Below are 27019 nucleotides of genomic sequence, written 5' to 3'. Positions count from 1 at the left end.
AAATTAAAACATGAACGCACAGAAGATCATAATATTCAATAAGGCAACTTTGGAAATAGAGTAAGTGAATTAGGGGGCTGAAGGCATAATTCATTTTCAATGGATAATGTAAAGCTACACAGGAAGGAAATGCTTGTGCATTTGCAAAGCCCAGAGTCAGCTCAGAATAAGAAACTGGATAGATGGATTTAGCAGGTAACACATAATGTTTCCCTGAGGTGACTGAATTTCCCTAAGAAATGAACCAATTCTTGCACCTGTGCTACAGGGTTATGAAACCCTGGGGAATGAAATACCCTGTCTAGAAGTTAAAATTTGTTATTGCATATGCAAAATTTAATTCATGAATATCTGTGCAGAGAGAACCATTTTCCATATAACTGCAGCTGTGTTCTGAGACAAGCATCCCAACAAAGAGAGAACAAACTCCAGTGAGGCTGGGAGAGGAATGTTCCCTCTGAGGGCCTCCTGCTAACACAAAGTCCTTACAAGAATGGCAAAATCAAAGCACATCTGCACCTACAGCAAAAAAACAAATGCTGATGAGAGGCTGATACTGATGAGAGGCTAGTGAGTGACAGTGGTACAAGGTGATGTCTGCAAACTTGTCTGCTCCTGAATTCCTGCACTGTTTATATACAGAAAACACCAAAAATGAGCAAGGACATAATGATTTTAAAAAAGGCTTGAAGCAATAGCTCATTGTCACCCCTTGAAAACAAGTTGAAAGTGAAATTTGTGGGCATTTGTTTCCTTTTGAGATGTTTTTAAAGAGAAGTATCTGATTTAAGTAAGTTTGCAATCTCATTTCCCTCACTTGCAGTCAACCCATACTGGACATCCAATTCCTCCCCAGCCCTTCATGGTGTCTGTTGAGTGTATGACAGAACAGAATAGAAATCTCTAAAATATGCATCTTGTGAGCATCAAAGGCTCTCTCTGGTTCAAAATACATGAGCTTGGACCACCTGTGTATGACTACCTGAAGCCCTGGAGGAGCAGCCCTGCTCAGGGAGCAGCTCACATCCACAGAGGATGCTGCTCACCCTCTTAGGCTGAGCTCAGCACAGAGGACAAGCTGCTAAATCAGACCTTGGCAGATCCAGCCCCCAAACAACTGCACTGCAGCTCAGTCCCTGGTGGCACCAATCCATAAGTAGATCACAGTTGCTTTGTAAATTTGGCCCTCTTTAAAATGGGTGAATACATAATCTCATGCTAATTCTTGCAGTAATTCCCTTGCACACAGCTTTCTTATTTCTGGGTAATTAGAAGAAAATGTAATCCGTTCCCAGAGACACATTGCTCTCAGTGTTTCCTCTTCTTTAATAAAGATTTTGCAATTTTACTTCCTTGGCAAACGGCCCAGCTCGGTGACCTTGTGTATTTTACCTGCAGGATAAGCAGCAACAGGAACGGAGCACAAACAGCCATTAGTGTTACAGACTGCATTTAAATATTTGGAGGAAAACAGGAGCTTCTTAGAGCAGGGCTGGCTTTTGTGAACACTGCAAGTGCCATCCCCAGGTATTTAACCTGCCATCAACACCACCAGCTTTTCTTCTCACCTTTGCCACTCAGCAGTAATTAAATTGCCCACATCAGAGTGCACTAAACAGTACAAGTTCTCCTGATTTCTAGTAATCCTATTTCAGAAGCATCAGCTTTCCACTTTAACTTACTCTTTCTCCTAAATCCACTATCAGCACGAAATTATTCCCATTCCTGTTATAATCTTTAGTGAAGGAAAAGGTCTCTAGAGTATTGAGGAGAATAAAAATACATTAGAAGTCCAGAGTCAAGGATATCCCTTGATATCCCTTCACTACCTGAATACCCAGTTAATTTATTTTAGTATGGCATAAATATCTACCTCCTTGCAGCTTGAAAAGCAACAGAGAAAAACCTACTTTTTTTTGTTTAAATGCGATTAAAAAACTGGGGCATTCTGTGGCTAAGCTTGTGACAGGAAAAAAAAAAAAAAAAAAAAAAAGCACTTTCCACCTGTGAATCTAGAAATACTTTGCAGATAGCAACTCACCTTTGCATCGCCCCTGAACAACAGGTTAATATTGTTTCACTCCTTTGGGACTGAAAAACTGAGGTGCAGAGAAGCTCAGCGATTGCTCAACATGACACAGCATTTTGGTGTTAATAAAACTGAGGCAGGAGAGTTATCGCAGTCCTTCCAGCTAATAAATGCATGTTAGGGAGATGTGTGTGTTGGGAGGCTGGCTGGCCACAGATTACCCAGTTTTATCCTGGTGCAGCTGATGGTTTTGGTGGAACACAGGATGGCAGCAAACACGACCAAAGCCCAGCAGTTCTTAGGGTCTGACCTCACTGCTCAAAGGCAGAGCAGGAAGAGACCTGCAGCTATCAGATCAACTCTCAACTGCCTGTTTCCACTGTTCACAGTGTAATTAAATTATAAACAAAAGGAGCAGTTATTGATCTGGTTAAAATATTTTGCCAGGAGAGACGCTTGCATTGAGCCAGGGCATCCTGAGAGATTTGCAAGCCTCAACTGCAGCGATCAATCTCAGCTCTGCACAGCAAAGCCCTAAAAAACCTTTAACATACTGAAACTGGGGGTGGGGAAAGCCAAATACTGACTTATCCTTTCCCTTCTCCACTCAGAATCCACCTGGGATCCACAAAATTCTCCTTTTCCCCTTCACACTATAAACCAAAATGACCTCCAAATGTCCAGCTTATCCCTGGGTCAAGAAGAGATTTTAACAAACACCGTGGCAACATCTCCTGTGTTAAATCGAGGTTCAGGCACCAAAACCACACAGCAAAGTAGTCAGGAGAGAGCTTACGAGGCTAACAGCTGACAACTGACTGGAATGGCATGGAGGCTAATTGCTATTTGCAAAGCACTTTCCAGGTCTCTTCAGATAAAAGGTTTTCTGTCTCCATTAAGAAACTTTGAAGCAAACTGCAAGCGGTGAGTAATCAGTGCCCAGTGCCTCAAAATGCTCAAGACAATCAGTTCCTAAATGCTGTCAGATGAGAAATATTTTGAAGGATAACAAGGTGGGAAAACACACTTCTTTTTTTTCACGTGAATATTATATAGTGCAGCCCTGAGATATGGGGAGGAAATGCAGCCAGGGATTCACCACCCCCAAATCACCACACGGAGCCACCAAGGACATCCCAGAGTGGTTTTTCCCACTCTGTCACCCCACAGGGGATGGATGTGACTTGCCTGGGAGGCAAGAATAAAGAACATTAAGAAGTGAAACCATCCCCGTGTCTCATCTCCCTGCCAGGGCCGCTAGTTCCACAAAGGGCTGGGACAGTGGAAGAGGAATAAACCAGGAATGTGAAAGTGGAATGACCAGAGATGAGAGCAAAAGAGAAATCAAACAGCTCTTTGAAGCCAAACCCCATCTTTCTAGGGTAGCTACACAGTCAGGAGTACAGTGCAACAGGGGAACATCACTCAGTCCACACCTGTGGCAAAAAGCCCCTTCAGCTGTAAGGTGCTGTCATCTGTACCGTTTGTACATTCCAAGGAGAAGCATCTTTAGATCAAGATAATCCCCTTTATAGCTTGTGCTGTCAGGCTGCCCGTTTTTTTCAGTGTCAGCAAGTTCTGGATAGTTTGTAAGCCAAAAAGTGACAGCAGCTTGATCTTAGTTCACCCAGTATGTGCTTGCCATGGGACACGTGGCTCCCATACACCAATTCATTTCATTAAGGTGCAGGAACTAAAAGCCCTGAGATGGTCCTGTGACCTCACCCCCAAAGAACCTTTTTTTAAATTCTTCTCAGGCTTGTTAACCAAAATAAATTAAAAACAAACAAACAAAAAAAAAAAAAACAAAAACACACACACACAAAAAACCAACAAATATGTCCATGCTACTTTAAGGAACAACTGATTACAGGTTTGGAGTTTTTTTAAAAAGAAAAGCTTATGAACATGACCAACACAAGTCTTTTCATTGGATTAGAGTATGGGAGAAAAGTTCTATTTATTGGTGTACAAGGGAAGATGGATAGAAGTAAATGCACACCCAGGGACAGGACTGTGAAAAGCCTGAATTCTCCCTAAAATAATGAAAAGCTGAGAAGTGTGACATGTTTGCAGATTATTTATTAACAGCAGGACAGAAGCTATTTTAGGCACACGTCTTTAGACCATTAACAGAGTAATTTACTCTCCAGAGTGCCCTTTCAGGAAACAGTAGGAACTAAGTAAACCCCATATATCATTCAGAACCAGGAACAATTCTCATTGTTTCTTTCCTAAATCTATTTCCTTCCTCAGAACTTTGTCACCATATGGTCAACAAGGAAGCAGCGTAACAGGATCTGATAAGATTGAATTATATATTTTAGCAAGCTTCAGGAGTTCAGACAAGGCATTTAAATAAATCAGTTACAGAATTGGGACAAATTGTTTGGCACCTTATTAAATGGAAGAAAAAAAAAAAAAAGCACCCAGAGAAAGGAAAGGCTTCACATGTGATCTAATTCATGAGGGGCTTCATAGACATGATAGCAATGAAGGGTCAGGCACAGTTGTTTCTCATGGCAGCACGTTAAAAATGGCTCCTTCCTGAATACTTTTGTTTAATTCCCCTAAAAGAAGCAGGCAGCAAATATGACATAATGTGCACCAAGGCCTGACAGCAGACAGGATGCGTTGCTGTTCTCCATCACTGCACGTGTTTGGTTTTGTGCTGCTCCAACAGCTGCGTCCTCTCTGTCTGCACATCTTGTGTCAGATTAAAGAAAAATCAATCTGAGAAAGAACAAAAGTGCCCCCTCACACAGAAATTGCACACTGATGTGTATGGGGTGTGCTGTGTGTGCTGTGGGTTTGGAACTGGAGGTTAAATGGCCTCCATCTCCAGCAAGGAAAATGGAAGAGTGGATGGAAAGCCCAGAGAAAAGCAAAAACAGCCTTCTTCAACAGGTTCTAATAGCATTAATTGGGATGAATAATGTGCACAAGAAGGAATTTGTGTTCTGGCTTTCTGCTCAGAGAGGTCTCCTTTGATTTCTCGAAATGAGACCTCCATAGGGTTTTTTTGGCAGGTTCCCTGTCCTCCAGAGGTAAATTTCATGCAGGGAAAGGAAACAAGTTGCTAGATACATAACAATATTAAATTGTTTCTTCCACACAGCCTTTTCAGCATCTTTTTCCTAGCCCAGCTCCATTTTGACACCATCCCTGTCAAGCCTACAACTGTGAGAACCTTCTCCAGTGTGATGACAGTACATATCAAAACCTTTTGTGGAGATTGATGGTCACTTTGAAGCAGAAAAAAAAACACGACAAGCCCATCCAAGTTCTTTTTTATCTCCTACAAAAAAGCTGCAAATTGATTTTGTCAGAAGATGAGTAAGATGCTACAGCTGGTGCTGAGGATTTGGAGTGTGGAAGTGACCCTCACACTTCACTGCAGGGCTCCAAAAGCCACCAGGAGCCTTCCTGGAGCCTGCAGGGAAATCCCTACAGATGTGGGACCCTCCTCAGCACCCAGGGGAGCACAGCAGGGGATTGAGGAACAACTGGATGATGTCAGATTAATGCATTTATATAGGGAATAGATGGGAAATATATATATGTATGTATATATATGTGAATATATATATATATGTGTGTGTATATATATATATATATATATGTGGAAGAGTATTCCACAGTCAGAAACTAATCCTGAAACAGTGTAAACTGCTGAGCTGCTGCTAATTGTGTGTGTCCTCACTGCGTCAGCCTCTCAAACTCCGCTTCCATTCATTATCCGATGTTGGTCTTTCCAGACCCCTGCATCTTTTTGGAAAGCCTGCAAAGGGCACTCAGCTCTTGCTCTCAGCTCATTGGGGTAAGCTAAATGAAAAGGGAGTGATCAGCTTCCCCAGCTGCAGCACTGGCTATCCACACAAATTATCTCCTGTTCTTTCAGCTCCAAAGCCAGGGCTGCCTTACCACCTTTTATTTTCCCTGCAGAAGGAATTTTTGAGCCTCCATTTAGCAAAAACATCACAGAGAAAGTCTGAATGTAAAAGCCTGTAAGCAAACCCTCGCAACTCTGTACATCTTGAGGATATTCTCCTATTGCAAATATACTTTGTATAAGCAACAAGTATTTGTGTGGACAAGACTGCCTGGGAGTCACACTCCAGGACCAGCAAGCTCAGGTTAATTTGCTTATGTAATATATTTCTTTTAAGAAATTCAGCTTCCCTTAAATAAAGCAGAGAAAACAAATAAAAACACAGTCCAGATGGAAACCGAGTCTGTTCCTTGTTCATTAGCCAAGCCACAGACAAGTTATAATTCACATCTCCCCTGAGTCTCATCATTACCCAAATTTGGAAAACAAGCATAAGGGTTAGGGGGTAATGGTGGGGGGCTGGGAGGAGGGGGGGGCAGCTTGCCAGCAAATTACACACTAAATTTCTTTGCTTTTAATTGTATCCGAAATAAATGAAAAACTGGTTGTGGTGCAAGTCATGGGATTCCTTAATCAAGAGGATGGAGCTGGGCTTGCAAAACCAAAGTCCCTGGGGAAATGGCTTCACTACTGCAGGAAACAAGTGACTCAGAGCCCCATCCTCAGGCCCCAAGCTTCTCTGGTCATGGCAGGGATCACCCACACACAGGACTGGGAGCCTCACACATTTCTGGTAGGGAAAGTTCCAAAGGTAACATCACCCTCTACTCCTAGCAGATGAGGTGCACTGTAATGTTATTATATGTAGGGGAAAAAAATAAAAAATATTATCAAAAGATGGGTCTCTTTAACAATGGCTCCAGCCTTCTTGACAATTAGAACTGTTAAGGGTAGAATTGTATCTTATTTGCCTGATGAGTCTCATTTTTAATGCAATTAGGCAGCCAAGGTTTGACAGACTAGACTATCAGAGAGCCAAAGGGAATTTGCATATATTAGAAAATAATTGGAATGGTGGGGTAAAGTAAGAACTAACCTGACCTAAGCCTTCACTCAAATAGAATTGTGTGAATAATTGATTTTCCACATTCCTGGCTGAACAAAAAATACAAAAAAAAAAGCTCAACAGAAAGAATGGATTTTCTAATCTATGACAAAAAAATTTTAAACCACATCAATGTACAGAAAATGTTAAAACTAAATGCCTATTTGAAACAATATACTGAAGCATTTCATTTTTAAGGTAACATATTTGCAGCCAAAATAAGCCAGCAAAATGAATATTTTTCGGGAAAAAACTTTGGACTGAAAAGTTTCACACATCTTTAATTCAGGGTAAATAAAAAAAACCAAACAGACACTCAAACCTTCATTTTTTTCCTCTACAGAAAAAAAACCCAGATGCTAAACTATTGTTTTTCGGTAGTTTTAATGACAGTCTTGTCAAGGATGCATTATCAACTGCAAGATTTCCAGTCAAGTCCAGAGAGTTTGGAAACACATCCTACATAACCGATAGCAGACATTAAAATCTGTCTCCCACATCAGCTGAAAATATCTCCCAGCTATTGGCCACTCCCCAGCATGGCACCCCCTCTTCCATTCCTGAACTTGGAAAGTTCTAAATACCTTCTGGACTCATAATAAACTTTGCAATCTTCAAATGATAGTTGTTTGAAGAAAAAAAATCCATTTCCTCCTTGTGTTTATGTACATTGTTTTGCTTTCCAAACTACAGCCTTTATACTCATGTCATGGACAAGTCCCAAAATATCAGGAAAAAATGGATTTTGGCAAACTTCCTACTCTCCTCAGAGCCAAAAGGCTACCAGAAGAGGGGGTTTGGGAGAGGGGGAAAGAGGGGGGTGGGTCAAAGAAAACAGAGCTGATGTCAACCAAATGTACTGAAAGGAAGCACCTGATCTTCTTTACAACACTTTAGCTGGACCTGAGATTTTACATTTCACCTACTTATTATTCCAGGACATAAATAGAAGGTAAATCCACTTTGCCAGACTCCTTGTACCTTAACTCTTGACTGACTTCTGGAGCTAGACTGAAGCCTCCATTATTCTGCTCATGCAGCTTAACTCTTAGAGAGGTCAGAGGAGCTCATGCTATTAAATAACGCAGGCTAGACGATGCTGACTTAATAAAACTCACGTGTCATTTTGTGTTGAAATTGATTTTCTTACTTGAGGGCCGCTTTAGCTTGCAAATCAAAAGTGTCTTGTGTTGGTGCTTTCAAAGGGATGCTGCTGCATCCTTCAGAAACAGAGATTGATGGGCCCAGGCCTGTGCTGGGTCAGTGTCTAATGGCCTCCTCTCAGGGGCCTGAATTATTCATCAGTGCTGGAGCATCTCACCAGAACATGTACCAGGGAGAATGTGTCATAGCTGCAGCATCAAACTGCTGCTCTGCATTTTGAAGGCAGAGTTTCCTCCTCTCCCCCTCCCTCTCTCTCCCATTGCAGATCCAACAAACTAACTTATTTTGATGGCAGACACATCTTTTCCTCACCCTAAGTCATCCCTGGGTGGGTAGAGCAATTTCACTAATTTCATTTGGATTAATCACACAGAATTTTCCAGCTATTATCATCCCAAGCTTCTTAAACAATGGCTCACCTGTATCCACCTGAGCTATAAACTTACTAAGATCACCAGACCATTCCACAGCAGAGTTAACACATTCACTGCTCTTATAAAAATAATCCTCTCCCCACTTGCCCCCTTTCATCCATCTGTAAATTTTCACTGGTTCTTTTTCAGAATTTAAAAAAAGGGCTTGCAATTCACACATAGGATCCAGTTGCACAAGATGTGAGACCCTCCATGGGCTGTAATACCCATGAAACAGGAATACTTTTCTCACCTTCCAGCCCTTTTCCTCTGGGCTCTGCCCACTGCCAACAGCAGAGCTGGACTTCAATACACAGATCCCACACCAGCTGTAGGAACTGTGACTATCAAACCTTTCTTGGCCTGTTGGCTCGAGAAATAAGGCCCAAATAGAGCAAGAACTCTGAAGGGGAAAGCAATTAAACCACTTCTAGAATTAATTATGTGGCACCACCATGTATTTCTGTAAAAGGCAGTGAGTTTTAGCCCAGGAACATGCAGAGTGGCCTGGGTCTCCTGAGAGGTCTGCAAGAGGTGGAATAGAAGATACTCTGCAAACAAAGCCTGCAGGTACAAGGCAGGGTGGGAGAAGGAATTCTGCTCTCATAAAAAGAGGCCAAATGTGGCTACTTGCAAAGCATCTTTGAAGAGCTAATATGCAAACAAGTGAAGGAGCCTTTCTCAAACCAGAGATGAACTGGCTGCAGCAATTTTGTTTCTCTTCCCAGCTTTGCTACAGACTTCAACAAGTGAATTTGGGAGAATAATTCCAAATTTCTGCAAATTTTGCCCTCCAACACATCCTATCCCAGCTCTAGAGGCACACATCAGCAGGGGTGAGCCAGGTTTGCAGCAGCTGACACATTAATTAATGCACCTCTGATTCCTCACAGTTCTGCTCACTGCTGCAATAACTCCAAACCTCATTTGGAACAGCGAAGCAGGGAAAATGGCAATGACAGAACAGGAATCGATGTTTAATGCTATCCATTGCAACAATGACATTGTGTAATTGGAAACAGCAAATTACAGAAGACAGAGCTGATCATAAGTCCTTCCTCTGATGATCCACACTCAACTTTTGGCTGATGGATTAGTTATGTACATAATTGCAGCCACTTAAATTCTGCAGAGCTGAAATCTTCTCTGCTTCAATCCAAATTACCCTAAGAAAATTCAAGCTATTAAAAGTAATCTAAAATTCTGAAGAAAAACATGAGTAGATATTGAGGTACAAATTAGAAAGAGGAAACTACTTATTCTGAGAGACCCAGCAAATTAACTTTCCTGTGTGCTGAAGCGTGCTTTGCTTGAATTTGAAATGACAACTATCAAGCTGAAATGAAAACCCCAAACCTATTTAACCTATTTCATCTCCACCAAGTGAAATCCTTTGCAATGCCTTCCCTTACCCACCAGCCAGGTAAGCAAGGAGGCTCCAGCACAAGCCCGGGGTTGAAGAACCTCATTAGCAATTCATATTTCAGCATTTCTGAGTTTCTGTTTATTGTCCCTAGAGTTCATTCTTGATGCACTAGGCCAACCTCATGAATTCATGAATAGACACAAAAGACTTATGGTCATCATTAGGATGTATTTCCCTCCAAATAGCCACTTTTTAAATGTCACTAATCTTTCTCAAGTCTGCAGCACAGAGCACGTAAATTGCTCAGGAAGTTTGGGACTGCAGAGTCCAATCAGAGACAGCATGTTAAGTGTACATGCTTGAATTTTATGAAATCTAAACATTTTCAGAGTCATTTATATTCCACTCTATCCTTGTGACCTTCTGGGCTGACAAGACAAAAAACCTCCCCTAACCAAGAGAGGTAGAAAATACTGATTTCATTTACACATTTCCCTTTTCCCATTCGTCTTCAAAAAAATTAAAAAAAAAAAAAAAAAGGGAAGAGAAAAGAACAAAGATCAAGCTAGAAATCTTATTTAATAATACAACTTTTACTAAGGCACTAAGGCTATGCCTGTGTTTAAGATGTGAAGCTACTTCTTGCTCATTCTCTACTGAATTTGATTTAGTAATTTCACCCACTCTTTCCTGCTGAGGGGTTCATATTTGATGGGTTCAAGCTGTCACCTAACGAAGTACATTAAAATTAATTAAAAAGATAAAGTGAAATAGGTGTATTTTTGAAATTAGAAATCCTGAAATAAATTACTGAGCAGGCATAGGTGATCTATAAGGAAAAGATGAAAGAGCATAGAGTATAAAGGGGATCTCGGGCACAGAGGGAACATGAGCAGGGTGTGCAATGAAGCAAAGATGCCAAAGGAGGAAAAACACAAAGAAAAATGAAAATACAGAAAGATAAATAGGAGGGTCACAGACTACCCCGAGGGGAAAAGGAGCATGAAAAAACAAACAACCCATGTCAATGTGAAAAGAATAAGCCAGAAAGAAGGTGGGGGGAAAAGGCTTCGGGAAGATCAGAAGAAAATCTGATAGAGTGACAGCAAAGGGTCCCCATCCTGGCAAGGATGATTGCATCATTAAATTGATGACTAAAAAAATGAGAGTATATTCAGAAGGGCTCTGAAATTTTCCAGGAAGATGCCACAGTAGCTAATGCAGCCAAGCCTGGGGAATAGCAGGGGAAGCCTCTTCAGCCCCATTCCCAAGGGGCAGGAGGGAGGAGGGAAGGGCCCTTGGGGGACCAGAGCCTGTCTGTGCATCCTCACCCTCTCTGCCACTGCCACCACACTTGCAAGGAGCTGTGGGGGCTTTTGATATGAGCACCCCCCAAGGAGAAGGGGTTTGCAGCACCTCACTGTGAGGGAGGGAGCAAAACCCGTAAGGGTGAGGCAGTTCAAGCTCTGCTCAAGGCAGAGACCCCACAGGGCAGAGGACAGTGGCACAAGGCTGGGGACAGCCCCAAAAGCTGGGACTGGCACCTCACAGATCAGGTTGTGTGCTGCAAACAGGTTTCCTTGGGAGCTGGAGGGGAAGGGGAAAGGCAAGAGGTGAAAGGGAGGCTGCTGCTTTCTCTGCAATTTAGCGACAGAAAAAATTCCCAAGGAGAAGATTTGTGCTCAGAACAAAGGCCTGGTACATCACTATCTCCAGTCAGAGCATAGCAATGGATGAGAGCTTTTATTTCTTATCAGGTGCTTTTATTTTGTTTCTAATTGCAGATGACAGCTTGGATGCTTTCAGTGTCTCAGTGCAGCAGGAAAACTGCACCACGCTGTACTGCTCTGCCTTTGCTGGGCAGGGATTTTCATGTCATCCATTATTCACATCACAACTTGCTGCAGTGATTCCAGGAAGACCTCAGAAGTGCCCTGTTCTCCTGTCAGGAAAAGGAAGGGAATATGATTTTCCCCATGCAAGGGAAACTGGAAAGCCAAACTGTGCCTTCTCCCTGTGCACAACCCCCGTGTTTTACAGCAGGGACAGCAGCACCAGGACCAAGAGAAGCATTTTGAAATTTAACTATGGAGTCAGGCAGAAAGAACCACATCATTCATAAGTGTTAATCACAACAGGGTAAGAGACAAGCTATTTTCTTTCCTACACTGCTAGACAGGAATTTGGGTGTGAGAAGACTCCTGTAGACATCTCCCCATAAAGATGAGACATGAGCAATAAAATGGCTTTGTCAGCCTTGCTCTGAGGGAGCTGAGGGTGCTGGTGCCACTCACCCATCCCTGCTGACAAGAGAGGCTTTAATTGATGTGGTGAGGTGGGGATGTGATCACTGCTGCCCCCTCACCTCCCTCTGCTCCTGTTTCTGACCCTTTCCCCTGCTTATGGCATAGATCACACGTGACCTTAATAAAAAAAAAAAAAAAGAAAAGCCAACACACAGGCTTGCATTTGTGTTTGGGATACACTTGAGAGCTCCCAAGGAATCCAAGCCCTGTGCTGCAAGGCACAGGCTCATTTAAGGGGGGAAAAAAAACAAACCAAAACAGAACATACTCCTCTGGCTTTCTAAGATACATGTTTTATAACCTGACTGTGCCCTAATCAACAGCTTAATTAATTTAAATTGACAAAGGAAACAGAGTGGTGGGCAAAACTGAATACAGGCTACTTCAAGTCCTAATTTACTTTAACTTTTCAGAAGTTTTCCTGCTTTGCACTTCCTGCACCCACTTTTTTCCTACATTCCCATTCTGCATTTGGATCAACTCCATCTTCAGTGAAGCAAAATTCCCTTTGGCTTCAACAGAACCTGACTTTAAAGAGGCACCAGTCTCTGTTTCTCTCTCTGGCTCCAGGAAGGTAAAGATTATTTTTAATGCTGCTTTTGTCATACTTGGCTTGTGATTTTTCAGGAAAGAGGAAGGGGTCCCAGATGAGGAGTGGATCTGTATTGACTTCTGCAAGGAAGATTTGGGCCCATAAATAAGTGACATTTTAATTTAATGAGAGCATGGAGAAGTTTTGTGTGCTGCATCATGGCATTATGCACTTCCAATCACTACAACCTCGTTCAGTCCTTTGAGGCAGGACATTTATTGCTCCTTTTTATGGTTATTTGCAATGAAAATGTTACCCATGAAAGAGTCATACCAAAAGGAAAGAGCAAACATGCAAATACACACAGGAGAGCCAAAGCATCACAGCACAACTGCTCCCAAGTCCAGGTGCTCCTGGGTTAGGGCTCAGAACCCTACAGAGCTCACACCTTCAATAGACAAGATGGGGGGAAACATCAAAAAACATCAATTTTGGGAAATAAAAGCAGCAGCACTGGGAAATAACAGCCCAGGTCAGGGATTCCCACACCTGAGCTGCCACCAGCTGGGCAGCTCAGCCCTGGGCCAGGCTGCTCCCCCAGGTGCAAGGTGAATTTGATGCCTTAACCACCACTGCCAAAACAACCGTCCTTATTTGTGAGGTGTGATTGACTGGGGCAGCAAAGCAGGGCCCAGTCTGCAGGAAACTCCTGCACATCCAGCTCCAGCTTTAAGGTAGTAAACATTTAGCAGGATTCTGGAGGTTCTCCTGATTTTTTCTAGGGACTTCCTGGAAGATGCAGATGGGTTAAAGGCTCACCTGGGTGAGGCTGGAACCTCATTCCACACAGAGTCACCCCAGGACATCAGCACAGCTGGGGGAGCAAAGTTCTCTCAGGGTCAGCCATAACCTGACCTGAAGGTAAAAAAAGGGTTTTTCCTGAGATGACAACATTCTGCTCAGTTAGAGGGGACCAATCCTTCAGCAGATGTACCAAAAAATAATCCCCTGTCCTGAAAAATAGGGCAGAGACTCCACAGCTATGCTTTGTAATATTTCTTCTAGTTCAATCATAAAAACAATAAAATAAAAACATCCAAGGCTTCTACAAAAACTGCTAGAGGGAAAGCAGCAACTGGCTTACAACAGAATAAATTCCTCCTCCCACAGACAATATTTCATTATAGCAGCAGCAACTGGCCCACTGCACTGGATTTTATGATACTTGAAATTATGAACATGGCACAAAAGTTCACAAGCTGATTAACACAATTACTGTTCATTTGATCCTGATTGCTGCAGCAGGGACTTCTGATTAAGTCAGGCTCTCCTGCAATTTCCCTGGGTTTTCTTCCGTGCTTTGAATACCATGGGGCAAATATCCCAAATGCATCCTGGTTATTTTACTTGGTGTGCAGCAGCCTCAGCAATCCCAATTAGTGCATTTATAAGCAGCCATTTAGTTTTGTTCCCTACAAGCTACCCATTCATTAACATCCCTAAGGTTAACTATGTAAATCACATGTCCAGTCTCCACTGGAGGTTTTCACCATCTCCTTCCATTTGCTGAAAACAGAGGCTCAGTCTAATCACAGAGACAGATTGAAGGTTCCAGTTAGGAAGAAAAGTGGGAATTTTCTCTGAGGTTAGGGGGAAGAAAGGCAAAAAGTAAAAGGAAAGATTTCCCTTTGCATAGCACCAAACCACTCTTAGTTTGCAGATCCCCACCACTCCTATTTCCACAGAATTAAAACAGAATGAAAATAATCAATCCTTATATGCCATCAGATAACAACAAATTCCCTGCATTTTACACCCTTCCCCACACCCACAGCTGTTTCAGATCCAAAGTTTTGCAGTTTCAAACACCTTCTGCCCCCTGCAAATTGAATGGTGAGCTCTACTCAACAGCACAGAAAGCACAGGGACCTGAAAAAGCTCTGAGATGAGATGCTTCAAGAGGAAGAAAAACTGGTGTTCCCCTTTATTTTTCCTTCTTTTCCCCCTCCCTATGCCTCACATTTTGGGTGTGATGGTATCCTGCAGCCACTGTATGTGGAACTGGAGCAGCTCCAGACAAGGACAGAGGAAATGGTGTCCTGGAGCATCCCCAGTGAGAAGGGATGAAGTAATTGCTGACTGCCAGGGGAGCTGTTTTATTGAGCCTACCTGCAGTTAACTTCAGGCATGTGTGACAAACCCTGTATTTTAGTATTCTTACCCTATTCCCCACTGGGACATTACTGCCTCCAAAACTGTGCTTCAGCTGAAAGCACAGAAAGCTTCAACCAGCTGGAAATCTCTTGACAAGTACTAAATAATCACACTACAAAATAACTGAATAAATGGAATGCTGTTTTCTTGGCCTCGTGTATCTGGTGCTTTAACAACAATCACATTTTGCCTGTAGCAAATCTTGTGGAGGCTAAGTAAGTATTGTTTTATTGTAACCTAGAGAAAAATTAGGCTTAGGTTTTAGAACTGAAGATGATCCTTTTCCACTGCATAGAAGGTAGTTGGTTTTTGCCTTTTTTTTTTTTTTTGGATTCCCTGCTCTGCATTATTATCACTTCAAACTTCCCATCATTCTCCCAAGTGCAGGTGTGTGTTTGATTCCAAGGCCTTAGCAGCCAATTGTTTCACTTAAAATTAGCTTAAAAGAACAAAATGCCCTCAGGTAGACCAGCTCCTATCAGCAGCTAAGGTACCAGATCCATCTATACCATTTCTATTTGGAGCAAAAACCTTGCAGGATTATTTTCCCTATCAGCTTTTCCTTCTTCTAGGTAAATCATGTAGCCTATCAAAGCCATTTCTGTGATCTCCCTCAACAATGCATTTGAAGGTGATATCAAAGAATTGCTGCTGGTGTTACACATATTACAGTAAGCCCCTGATAGCAGATGTTAATGCATTTTATGATTGGGAATGTTGTCTCAAGATAAAAACAGGCAGTCTGTGGGAATCAGCAAAAACCCACTTAATTTCACACATGTATGGCCACTGACGTGTGTGCAGTGAGATTAGGCGATGCCCTTGTCGGCAAACTTATCACAACTTTCTCCAAACAGCAAATCCCTAATTAGTTTATCCTGTGGCTTTGCAGAGGGTAAGCATGGCTGGAGAAGAACAAACCAGCTGATTTCACAGGAACATGCTTGCTTAGCCATTGTAAGAAGGTAAATGCTGCGTTAAAAGAAAAAAGCGCTCGAACGGAGAGATTCATCTGGTTTGTTTCAGCAAGGCTTGCAGATTTATCTAGAAACTTCCCAAATCCCCAGCATCTTAATAAACTGGAGGTGGACTGCATCATTGCCAGAGGCTGTCTCTTAATTTAGATGCTATGTTGTTGGAAAAGCTATTGAATTTGCTACTTACTGGTCATTTTTCCCATCCAGTGGTATGGTTTTTATTCAAGCAAGTTGATGCTGTTTCCATCAAATATCTGTAGTAGCATCCTGCTTCTGAGGGAGTTATGGCAAGGAAATGTCAGAAAAGAAAGGCTGAGCTCATTTCTGCAGACAGCAGAAATTAAAGGTGGGGAGGGGGGAGAGCATCTTTCAAGACCTTCCAGTGCCATCAAACCTGGGGAGTGATGTGCACGACTAATGGGGGATCAAAGCGGTTTGAACAGATTTTCTCAAAGAAAACTCCCTGGAGAGAGGATATAAAGGTCGTGGTGGTTCTGCTATTGAGTTGTCGAGGTCCAGGATGTACTGGTCAGCACAGCACCAGGAGATCAGAGCAGGGCCAGCAGCCTCAGTGACCAGCAAGAGGATGAGGAGAGCAGGGAGACAACCACTGTGAATTATTGAGTGAATTCCTACACAACAGTCACACTGACTTGCATTAAGAATAAGGCATGATTTTGCTTTGATGCAGGAAAAAAATTAAACCTTCTGTTCTGAGTATTCATTTTAAGAGTGAAAACCATCCTGAATAACTGTTGCATTCAAATGTGAAAAATCCATCCTTCAACATCATGAAATCAGCTCCAAGAGGCCACTCATCTGCCTTCCTTCAATTTCGTGTATCAGTTAATATATATATCAGATAACTGACTTCTAAATTACTTCTCAGCTCCCTGCATTTTCAGACACAAACTTATTTCCTATGGTCTTCCCCTTCTTAATACATACAGAACTCTATAAGAGGCATAACAGGGAATTGGAATGGAAACATTAACTGGGCTATTTATAGATTAGCTACAAGATAGTGTTCCAAATGTTCTGATTGTCCTAAAACCACCTCTCCAGCCTCAGACCTTCACCTCCATTTGCTGCAGCCTTCTCAGGCCACCTGTGCAATTCTATCCTGACTTTTCTATACAAAATGCAATGAAATAAATTTTAAAATAATTTTTTAAAAATAGTAAGTACAATTTTTTTTAAATCCACCTCTTTTTTTTTTTTCCTTGAATTCCTGTTCCACTCCTGGAAGCATCTCTTGGATAGGTAAAAACTGTACATCCAAGGAAGTATAATTTCCTCTAGTACCCCTCAGTCTCTACCTAAAAAATCACTTTAAATCACAGTGAAGCACATGATGGCTAAAGGTCAAATTATATTTATTTACTCATTAAAAGATCATTTGAAAGGTTTATTTTTTCTTCACCATAATCAGTGTAATTTTTTTTATACTGACAAATGTACAATAGACTTCTATATAAAGAATTTATATCTCCTCTAGAACAAAACAGTGTTCAAAAATTTCTATTCTAATTAAGACTAAAAGAGAAAAAGGGAAAAAAAATCACCTTCTGCTTGATTCAAGATCATGAGCAAAATCTTCAGCTGTGTCCAACAAAAACGTTTTTTAGCATTCTGGAAGCTTTAGCATAGTATTTGAGAGGAGCTTACATTTGGCATTTTTACCCTCCAAAAATAAGGGGGTTTTAGAGCAATAATGTGTTCCTGCACACCCACTGAATTTAAGGAGAGACAAGGATAGTGATACAACAAAGTAACATCCACAAATACAATTTAATTACATTTTAAGTAGTGTAGTAATAAACCAAGTTTAACTGTAAGATACTGGAATATTCTTCACATATTGTCTATACCCACATCTCTCATGTAATGGTTCTCTGGAGTAATTTACCTTTTTTTATTATTATTCCAAGTCATATTGTTCAGCACCAAGGGAAAGAATATGTAAATCAGAAACATAAATGCACCAGTTAAAGCTGCCAGATTGAAATAATGAGGATGTTATAACAATGACACAGCTACATTTTGATATTTTTTAAAGGGCTAATTAAAGCTTCCTAATTACCCCAACCAGTGAGAGTATTATCCTCTTGAATTGCTATGAGTAATTAAGTTAAAGCAATTTTCAAAAGAAAAGCAATATAAACTTCAGATAATCTTTGAATACCCCAACAGCAGCTGATAGATTATGTGGGAGAAGGAGTTATCCTGGCAAGAGCTTCAGCTCCTGAGAGGGACACACAGGAAATGTCAGTTCAACTGCTTGGGGAAGGTGAATGTGGCATTTGAACACAGATTGAGAACTGGGTTTCTATTCAGTTTTCACCAACAGAAAAAGTAAAAATTCAACAGCATAGAAAAGTCAATAGCGTAAAGTCACCTGTGGGTTTCTGTGGAAATATCTGAAGTACAAAGAATATTCTCCATGTCAAAGAATTTTAAGATTAAAAAGGCACAAGAATCCCCCTGAAAGACAGCAACAAAGGTTTCATAAATACCATCACATTAGATAAGAAAATGCTGCAAGCAGAGCATTCAGAACTGTCACAATGGAACAGAAAATGCCACAAGGCTTTGGACACAAAGCTCCAGTCTGAGTTCTGCTGAAGGAATTCAGGTTTGTCTGAGTGTGCCTCACTTAGAGCAGCCAGGTCCCACCTCTACTCTTGCATGAGCCAAAGCACCACATACACCCAAACCATCACTTCATCCAGGGTTAAATACTCATGGTTACAATCCAAAGCCCTTCCTGACTCCTACAAACCAGAGAAAAAGCCTTCAGAGTCCTTCAGGAAGGGCAATAAATACAGACTATTTTAAAGTAGCAACTTCTTAATGAAAGCTAGAATCGGCACATCAGTGAGAAACTGCACAACCAGACATTTGCATCTGTGGCTTCTGCCCATTCAGTGCCCCCACAGGTCCTCTGGGCTGAACCTGCAGAGCACCTCCAGCACCTTGTGCTCCCTGCAGCACTGTGCACCAACAGCCAGAGCAGGGCAAGGCTATCAAGCCATAACTCTCACAGAAGGACTTACCCCAGGTCACACATCAAGCCATAATTCCCACAGAAGGACTTACCCCAGGTCACACATCAAGCCATAATTCCCACAGAAGGACTTACCCCAGGTCACACCAGCAGGTCTGTGTGGAACCAAGCAGGGAATCCAACGTCACCATGAAATCATCCTTCTTCAGAGCCTTACAAATGCCTATTCCTCTATCAGGGCTGCTGTTTTGTGTCATTCCAGCCCACAACCCTTGCCATGAAGCCAAAAGGCCTCATCTCTGCTAAAGGCATTTCTGGGAAGATACATTTTCTTCCCTAAAGCAAAACAAATTTTACTTGTGACTGCTTCAGCTCTTGCCCTGAACCAGAGGAACAACCTTCTCCTTTGCTACTCACAGATAATGTGTAAATCTCCCTGCCGCCCTAATCTCAGCTTTCCTGAGTTACCAGCTTGTTCACCAGGTGGTTTGAGTTACTCCGAAGTTCAGGGCAGCAAAGGCTGATGTTTTTGTTTAGTCCTGAGTATCATTTGAAGGCTCAGGAGAACCTTTTCCCTGCAGCTTTCTCTGAGATCATCCACAGATAGTGTAGGAGATGGCCACATTATCACACCACTGGCTGAGCTTTACTAAAAGCTATTTGGAACATGAAAAGGGGCCACCAGATAACTAGAGGGTATTTCAGGGAATTTGACATGAGACTAAGCCATGTAGACCAATTCTGGCAGGAAGAAAGGTTTTAAAATAGAAGATGGAGCTTGGGAGACATGTGGAATAAGAGTTTATAGACATACACACACAGACCTGTCCCTGGATCTTTCAGAGAAGATGGGGGCTGTGAAGAGCCCAGCAGAGCTCTCTGCCAGAGGGTTGTCACCAGAAGACATGAGAGAATGGTCTGGGTTTGAAAGGCCCTTAAAGATCATCCAGTTCTGGCCCTCCTGCTGTGGGCAGGGATAATCTATAATATAGATTATATTATTATATAATGCAGATTATATTATATATCTATGATATATAACACCCATGACATCTGTGACAGTGACTGTACAGAGCTCACACGCCTCGCCCTGACACCTGCTCATTTTGGCAGATCACTGCACACCTCTGATGAAATCTGATTAATTGATGGAAGTTCCACACTCCCCCTCCTGCTCTGTCCAAATGCTGTCACACCCAGCCCTCAGGCTAAAACTAAGCACCATTGTCCCATGCCAGCTCTGTACCCAGGTGCTGGAGGAAAGATTGTCACAGTGATTAACAGAATGAAAAATCCAAAATCCTGCTGTGGAATGAAGAAAACACCCAAAAGTTTGCCCTGTAAGCAAGGAACAACTGCTTTTATTTTTGTGTGCTGCAGCAGACTCCGAAAGGTCCCTTTTAGGCCAGGCCTGGGGTATAAAATAAAGGAGCTGCAAAGAAGGAGGTAAATCCAATGATATCCCTCTTTTTTCATATACCTGGGTCCACAACAAACAAATGAGTCAGTCTGAGAGGGAAAAAACTCAATCAGCAGCCCTGCACCAGTGAGGGTGGCTCATGCATATTGCTGTTCCAGGAGTGTTATCAGCAAAGCCCAAGTGTCCAGTCACTGCAGTGCTCATAATTGTTTTTATCCCCTTGAAAACAACCTGGTTAGGAGCAGAATTAAATTGATTTGTGAACAATGTTTACCCTTTTTCCTCGCCACCAAGCAGACAACCAATTAATGGCATTAAAGATTAATTAACGGGGAGGGACGTGCACTACCTGCCAGACTGACAATTGTCTGTGGTGTTATGTGTTCTGTTCTCAGCAAGAAAGACCTGCAGTTCTGCTGCTTGAAGTTTCTCTTTTGAAAAACTAGAGTGCAGCAAAATCGTGGAAAATGGTTTAAAGAAAATAAAATAAAATAAAGGGAATGAGAGTTAGGGGATGGTGGGTTTTCAGCTGTTATTTGCCAGTGCCTCATTTGCACTGGAAAGGTGCAGAGTGCTCAGTGACTTTGGGAGCATTTGGCCTAAAATGGAGTGGAAATGTGGTCTGGGTGTGTTTGTGTAAGTTGGAAGGAGGGAGAAAGTATATATTAGGCATTTCTCACACACACATACCCCACACCTGCTCTTGACAGCTTGTTCCATGTTTCCTATCAAATGTATAAATAAAGTATATACATTTTACATATAAATGGAGTAACACAAGCCCTGCCAACTCTCCATCTGTATACTCAGACACAAAAGCATAGACAGAGCTAGAAATTCATGTGCACAGGGATATACAGGCACCCAACATTTAAATCCTTCCCATCCTGTGAAGTTGCAAACAAACCCTTCTTTTCCCCTGAGGTACTAAGTCTGTTAATTATATTTCTTGCCCTGCTTTTCCTTTTTATTTTCAGACCAATCTGGTTTTTCTTTTTCTTCAGATGTGTGTGAAGTGGAGGGTTTATTGTTTTTGGGGTTGTTTTTTGTTTGTTTTTTTTTTGCTGCTGAAGGATGTTGAGAACATTTTGCTTAATTTCTTGTGAAGTACCAAAGGGACTGAAAGCAAAATCAGATCTTGCCTCCTCCATTTTCTATGCTGACTTTGTCCAATCTAACAGGTTGCAGTAGGAATCTTCTGTCTCTCTTTCTCTCTGCTTTAACCCAGTCCACCCTTGCTGAGAGCTGTTCCCCTGAGCACAAAAAGCAAGAACAAAACAATTCTTGCAGTTCGAGGTGAGGGAGGCCAGGTCCTGGCTCCCAGCCCTGCTCGCTGCAGCTGCTTGGCAGAGCCAGTGGAGTGGGTAGCAGAAGTGATTAAGAAAAAAAAAAAAAGGAGGGGCACAAGAATTTTGGACAGGATATGAAATAGCTGAGCAGGCAGCCAAAGGCTTGGTAAGCCACTGCAAGTCAGCAGCAAAGTGATCTGGGGGCTGGGATCAGACAAAGCCAGCCTGACCCCGTCCTGCAGAGGAGGCTCTAATGGTACAGAGGGTCTTGCAGACACCCACCAGCTCCACAGTGCAACCCATCCTGTGCAGCTTTGAGCCTGGCTGCAGATCTTCATTCCTCTTCCCCTTCCCCCACCCATGATGCTCTCTTACATCCACACAGGGTAGACTTGTCCCAAGTTCTGCTAAAAACATGATTCTCCTTATCTTCATATTTCCCTGCTCTGAAACTTCCCTGCTCTCCCCATTTGCTCATCTGGTTCCTCTCTCTCTCCACCAAGGCCTTGAGGCTCCAGCAGACCCCAGAGTGTATTTTGTGTATGTGTGAAATGGGGAAATCACAATATATTTCAGTTCTGGGCTGGAAAGTGGCTCTGGGAGATTCTCTCATGCCTGGAGGAGAGTTAGGACCCAGTGCAGGTGCTTGTACAGAGCTTTCACTGACTCAGGCTGGCAAGGTACAGAAGATTCCTCCATTGGAGCGAGGTCAATGACCTCAGGAGTCAGCAACAGGTGACTCAGAGGCTGTTTCAACATTTTCCAGGAACACAAAGAGAGAAAAACAGCAGCTGCCATAACAATTTCATTTTTCAATTAAGAAACGCATGCATCGATCCAGCTGCAAGGAGTTGGGTGACATCCCATGGCTGGCATGTGCCTCAAGAGAGCAGCACAGCAGTCCTCTCTGGCTCTGAAAATCTCAGCACAGACTCAAGGTAAGTGTCTCTGAGTGTCTGACAGGGACTCTAAACAGAGGAATCGACCTCTGAGGCATCACAGCTCTTCCCCTTCCCCAGTGGGACACTGCACCGGCACGAGCACCACCACAGAATGGTTTGGGGTCTTAAAGATCATCCAGTTCCACCCCCCTGCCATGGGCAGGGACACCTGCTGCTAGGATCAGGTTGCTCAAAGCCCATCCAGCCTGGCCCCATCCAGCATCTCCACCCACTTTGGTTTTCTGGCTCTGGAGCAGAGGAGCCATGCAGGCTTTCTGTCCTCTCTTTATATTCATCAGATGGAGAGATATAAAGACAGACTGTGATGGTTGCTATTAATTATCAACAATTTTGTGTTCATTTCTGAGGCATTTTTCAGGTTTGACAAGAACTGCCCACTGCTGATCTGAATGGTGTGAGGGTCACCTGGGCCAAGGGAACATTTATCACTTTCTTCTCCAGGGAGATAATAACAGCCAAGATTTTAGTTTAAGCTTATTAAAGTGCCCAGTTATCTGTTTCAGCACGGATAATTTAATCAGACAATTTAAATATTTATGAGGCTGCACGTTATTGTCGACGAAAGATAAAAATGTGCTTTAAGTGCTATTCAGAATAAGAATCATAATGATGATTAAAAAAGCCATTGGTAATGACACTTGATATTATTATTGTTAGCTCCTAGGGTTACTGAAGCATCACAGAGGACTGCAAACAAGAGCCCAGGAGCTGGACTGAAACACAGTCCCTATCTCTGTCCATGCAGGTCTTGTGAAGAGATCCAAGGCTCAGCGGCACCCAGGCACGCAGCCCAGAACTGTATCGTGTGTGCTCAGAGGATAAAGCCAGCCCAGCAGAGGAAAAAAATCATTTCATCCCCTCCTGCCATCATTTAAAGACAAAATCGACACAAGTGGCCCTGGGAAGGGAGCCACAGCTGTGGGCTGCAAGGCACCAGAGCTGCAGAGACAAATCTGAGTCCAGCCATACCTGCAATGCCTCCCTCCCCTCTCAAAGCAGCCAAAACTGGCCAGTTACACACACTTCCCAACAAGGAATTGCTTCATTTTCACCCTCAGGATCCTCAGGAAGGGGTATTTAGCACAGGTCCTCCATTAAATGGAGCCTGAGCGTTTCCCAAGGTGAGCAGCTTCACTCCTGCAGGTGCAGAGACCTCAGGGCTGCTGCCAGAAGAGACCTTGATCAGCAGGGTGTTCACACACCCAGCCAGCACTGAGCACATGGACAATACCCACTGGTTTGAAACAATGGCAGAACACATTATTTATCTGAGGTGAGAGCTTCTGAACCGAATATTTTGCTGGAAGCAGACCCATTTAAAAAAAAAATTAAATTAAGAAAATGTGTGTGGGGAGAGCCCTGCTTTCTACTTCACTGGATTTTAATTTTTTCTAATCTTTATGACCATTAAAGCTCAAACAATTTGAAGGCATATAAACCCTGAATGCAAGCTGAATACACAGAAAGCAGTGCAGCCTGCCAGCTACTTTTGTTCCACCTCACCTAATTTCAACATTTTAAAATTATATTCACTCCCTTTCCTAATGCTCAAACTCTACTGGGTCACTATTTTATTTATGAGTGCCAGCTATATAAGCAGGTGGCAAAAAGATATATTTTATTTATGAAATATAAATAGGCAGCAAATGTGAATTAACTGAGAGAAAATCTCTCACTTTGGGAATTTTTTTTATATTTGAGCTTTTATTAATGCTACATTGATGTCATGTATCATCTCAGCATATACTTCATGGGCTTGGAAGTGTGACATAAGTGGAAGATGGGTATTAATATTCCTACCATTATTTCTACCTTCCCTACTCACGCTGAAGACTACCACTTCCAGTGGAACAGAACAGACAATAAAGCCATTTGAAAACAGCCTGTCATTTATTTTATTTTCATTCTTTTACATCAGAACCAACAATACATATTATCTAAAAATTTTGGTGGTATGTCAGGTAATATTCCAGCTGTTCATTAGCTGAGGTTGGATTTTGGGGAGGGTGTCTGGTGTTAATTTGTTTGACAAAAGACATTATTAAACACTTAGTACAAAAGGTATTTCACCTTTTATTCTCTCTATTCTCTGTCTCAAAAGCAAACCAGCTACCTCATCCTGCCTGTCACACACATGCACCAGGTGTCCCATGCATAATTATGCAGTGCTTCTCAGAAACACTGAGCCTGAAGGAACTTTTCATTCTTTGGAGGTGGAGAGGAAAATTCTCTTGTCTTCCTGATCAGATGAGGAATCCACTTTCAAGAAGGGAGAAGAAAAAAAAAAATCATTTTTTAAGATTTAAAAGCTTTGACTCATTTTCCAATCAATCATTTTCATTAACAAGTGCCTCTAAAATGCTGCTGCTACAGAAAAATATTTCAACCTGTCAAGGGCTTTCTTTCCTTCCTCCCTCCTGCACCCAATTAAGGCTTCTCCTGCAGTTATTCCACTGTCTACAGAAGGCTGAGCCTTTTTCAGACACATCCTTCCCTGTGGAGAACTGCCATTTACTTGCAGCTCTGAGACACTAAACCACAACAACTCCTATTTAAAAGCTGTGAAAACCCTTTTGGAGGCAGAACTAGGGGAAAACACAGCCCAGCAAACCAGTTGTTCTGTCACATATTGATGGGATAAAGCTGCATGAAAATTTGTTTAAAAAAAAATAAATTACTGGAACCAAATTCATGTAACTTGTTGAATCAAATGTTAATAAACAGATATTAATACATAACAAGCTCCCAGTAAAGACAATGAGCTAATGTCTTGTTTTCAAGTGAAACTGAGTCCCAAGAAGCACTTTCCTAAATATGTGAAAAGTGAATCAGAGGAGTGTTTTCAATGTAGATTCATTCAAAACTGCATCCTAACTTCTGCTTTGCTTGTTTATTTACAGGTGCCTCACTGTGTGGTTCTTGATCCCTTAGTAGATCCCATTATGCTTTTGAAACAACTTGGGAATTAACAAAAGATTTTTTGGGCAGTGAAAACTCATGGAAGTTTGCAAAACTTGGTTCCACCAGCTGTCATCTCCCTCCCTCGCCCCCAGCTTACATGGTCAAAATGTTGAATTAATTGAGAATTCATTATTTCCAATTTAATCATTTCACTGATTCTGTCAAACACTGCAAAACCACTGAAACCTCACAAACATTCCCTTGGGTCCAAACAAATTCTCCTCACACCATCTTTCTTCTGGCTCTTAGCCCCAGTGGGGATATTTGGGGTCACCATCTCCACAAATGAGGAAGGAGATGCTGAGGAACAAATCCTGGCTGTCCCTGAGACCAAAAGAGAGCAAACCCAGCTTTGCCCTTTATTCCAGCTCCTGTACAGAGCCAGGGTCTGTCCCAAGCCAGCAAACTTCACGTGGTCTCCTTGCACAAGCTGTGTGATTGCCCACCCTAGGTGAGGCTCTGTGAATGTGAAGGTGAAGCAATACTGATATAAAACTACTAGAAGATCTGATTTAATATTTCCATTACTATGAGTGAGATAATAACTTGCTTCTGGGTAGGGAAAGGAAGAGGAAAGGGCAAAGCTGGGGTTGACTCTGTGACTGCTTTGTAAATGTTTTAGCAGGGCCTGCTGTGATAGGACAAGGGGCCATTGTTTTTAATTTAAAGGAGGCCAATTTAGAACAGATATAAGGAATAAATTTTTTACAATGAGGCTGGTGAGGCACTGGCTCAGGCTGCCCAGAGAGGTGCTGGATGCCCCCTCCCTGGAAGTTTCAGGCAACTTGATCTGGTGGAAGATGTCCCCAGTCACAGCAGAGGGCTTGGACTAAATATCCTTTAAAGATCTCTTCAAGCCTAAACCATTCTATCATTCTCTATTAAAAAAAAAAAAAAAAAAAAAAAAATATATATATATATATATATATATATATATATATATATATATATATATATATATATTTGTATAAGCAGCTCAGGAACTCTTCCTGTCCCATCTCTCATCATTCACAAAGTACACAAGGTACAGAGCACTGAGAGCAGTGTCCTTATGCATAATGGAAGTGAGGCATGAATAGGAAAAAGACAGGTTTGTCTTCTTTGTTAACAATCTACCTCTCCCCCTCAGAGGCAAGATGTCAGCTGGATAATTTATTAGAAAATATCACCATAGTGTAATACAGTATGGACTGTCCTTTGGGGGTTGAAAATCAAATATCCACTTGTCACTGGAAGGGCTGATTTAATTGATACACATAACGATTCACCTGATGGCTTTACATTTTTAAAGCTATGTGGGCTGGATTTTTCACAGTAAGAAGAGGTGGGGCTTAATCCAGATAACTGGGAACAATCACCAGAGTGGCATGCAAAGGTTCACGAGCTTCAGACCCCAAACACCCCAAAACCAAGCAGCACCACCCCAAAACCAAGCAGCACAT

The sequence above is a fragment of the Molothrus ater genome, chromosome 13 (genome assembly GCF_012460135.2).
Source record: "Molothrus ater isolate BHLD 08-10-18 breed brown headed cowbird chromosome 13, BPBGC_Mater_1.1, whole genome shotgun sequence".
NCBI classification, from domain to species: Eukaryota; Metazoa; Chordata; class Aves; order Passeriformes; family Icteridae; genus Molothrus; species Molothrus ater.
The sequence above is the reverse complement of the archived record's forward strand: the minus strand, read 5'-3'. Positions refer to the sequence as shown.